Source organism: Austrofundulus limnaeus, unplaced genomic scaffold (assembly GCF_001266775.1).
Source record: "Austrofundulus limnaeus strain Quisiro unplaced genomic scaffold, Austrofundulus_limnaeus-1.0 Scaffold205, whole genome shotgun sequence".
Classification (NCBI taxonomy): domain Eukaryota; kingdom Metazoa; phylum Chordata; class Actinopteri; order Cyprinodontiformes; family Rivulidae; genus Austrofundulus; species Austrofundulus limnaeus.
Window position 1 is genome coordinate 713,232 of NW_013952607.1, and position 2,723 is coordinate 715,954.

Here is a 2,723-nt window from a genome sequence, read left to right on the forward strand (position 1 = left end):
ACTCATGACTCAGAACATTGTTGTAAGCTGCTTTGTATTTTTGATAAGATATTTCTAAATTTGATGGAATTTTGAGAATTTTCTTTTTAAGTGGAGGTCACATTCGTTTTCCAACAAAGCTGTTGTGCTTTTAGTGTTTCTTTTTCTCCCACTGCAGATCTTTYTGAATGGTGTTGTGGAAAAAGCAGAATGTTTTGTCATAATTATTGGCACGACAGATGACATTCGTGGCTCAGGTGGTAAAACTGGTTGCTCATTAATCACAAGGTAATGCTTCAATCGCAGGTCTGTCAATTTGTCAAAGTGCCTTGAGGTAAAAAAAACTGAACCTCAACAGGCAGCTTTTAGAACAGCTCTGCAACAAYGAATGTGAGAGGGAAGTTACTGTTTGGATTTTTAAAACTTTAGTTATTTTTTATTCTTGCACTCAGAAATAGGTTTAAAAWGTTTTAGTTTTGMAAARTCAAAGCACCTCGTTTGGTCCAATCTGCACCCGTTTAAAAAACGGCACTTGCTCATCATTTACTTCACAAGTTTGTATAAACTCTAGTGTTGCAAAAAGCAAACAACTAAGCCAGTTCAGGATTGTGTGTTATTTCAAGTATAAAAATGTCTTTTGCAAAATTCATTACACTCTGTTATAAATGAACTAAAACAAGTAATTTAATTAATWAGTGGGAGTTATTCTAAAACAAAACCACTGAGACTTTTCAGGGAGCAGGGCACGGTGCGTTACACACCTACACAACCTCGAGGTGTTCCTCTTCTCAGAGTGTGTGCTTCCCACCGACAAACTAGCGCAGCTGTAAAAAGCTTTCATTACTCACCCACACTGCCGCCTTTGTTCTGCCGTGTCACTCATTAGTGACCAATGTGCCTTTAATGTTTACTGGTGCACGTTTTTCATTGCCATCAACAACAACACCAGAGGCTCCGCAGAGAAGGAATATGGGATGTGAAAGGTGGTGACTCATGAGTGGGATGGAGGTAAATGAGGGACCCCCGTGTGCAGGTCTCAGAAAATCAGCCATTCGAGGGGCTGAAATGGGCGTTTACGAACAGCTGAAGTGTTTTGGACAACAAGCAAAAAAACGAGCCGTGACATTCGTGTACAGTCTGACAAGGAGGTAAATGTGTGGATTTCAAAGGAGATATACTGTATTATGCTTTGAAACTGCAAAGTTATGGTCTGAATTCCTTCTTATTGTAACTCCACAAGCCCCTCTTTCACCCTTTTTCTGGGGGTGTGTCTCAGATCAACTCATTTTGAGTCTGTCTCTTTAAATCCAAACAAAGAGCTTCACATCCTGTCTCCCTTCCAGCTTCCAGAGTGATCCAATCTACTTTGATAGAGAGATTTATGAGACTAAGTTCAACTTTTCTGAGACTCCAGGTTAACAGCAAAATGCAATTAATGGCTAAAAAAGTGGATTTTGCGTGATATGTCTAACTATGGTGATCCATCGGTCCTATTCTCCTGTTCATGGCTCACCACCAAAAGTTGAGGTTGTTTGTRACATCTTGGATGGATTTTAATGAAAGTGTCCTGATGCATCGCAGTAATCCAGGTAGAAAAAATCAAAAAGAAAAAAAATAAGTAGGTCCTCAGGATGGGTTCTTCTTTAGTGAAACGTTTCATCTCTCGTCCAAGAGACCTTCTTGGACGAGACCTTCTGGTGAGTTTCAGGTGAACTCAGCCTTGTAAGCACTGCCTCCACATGGTGGACAAACATGTTAGTCACATGCAAAAGAGGGTCATCGCCTAATAATAGGCTTGATTAGCTCTATTCATAGAGGACCATGTGCCCCATCACCTGACTTATTGGTTTGGCTGCTTCAGCTGTGGTTATTTGGTGTTTTGTTATGTGTATGTAGTGAGTGCAAGCGGGGTTCAACGTCCCCTTGTTTTTGTCTTTCCCCATTTGTGTTGGGTATTTGTTGAGGTATTTGGGTATCTGAGCTAAKCAAGCCTATTGTTAGGCGATGGCCCTCTTTTGCATGTGACTAACCTCTTTGTCCACCATGTGGAGGCAGTGCTTATAAGGCTGAGTTCACATGAAACTCATCATACTGAAGAAGTCTCTTGGGGGAGAGACAAAACATTTCACTAAAGAAAAACCCATCCAGAGGATTTTGATTTTAATAAAACCTACAGAAAATAATATATAATGCCTGACCAAAAAAAATTGCCACCAAAATCAAAGGTCACACAATTTAATATTTTGTTGGACTACATTTAGCTTTGATTCCAGCACACCTTCTCTGTGGCGGTTTCGATAAGCTTTCTTGACCTGACCAACTGTGGCAACCCCAGCTCACTGCCCCACAGGCTTGTGCAGTAGGCATTAGGCATGATGGGTACATCCTCGAAGACGATGGGTCCCCACTATCCTTCCAGTTTATAATAATGCGTTGGACAGTTCTTAACCCAATTTGGTAGTTTCAGCAATCTCCTTAAATGTTTTCTCTGCTTGATGCATGCCAGTGATTTGACCCTTAAACAGACTGACATCTTTGCCACGACCATGGGATATGTCTTTCAACATGGTTGTTTAAGAAATGAGAAGCAACTCACTGCACCAGTTGGGGCTGAATAACGTTACCAGCTGAAAGACTATCACCTATGCAGTAATTATCCAATAGGAGGCTCATACCTATTTGCTTAGTTAAATCCGGGCAACTTTTTTTTTGGCCAGTGTTCATCAGCTAATTAACTTTTAGAG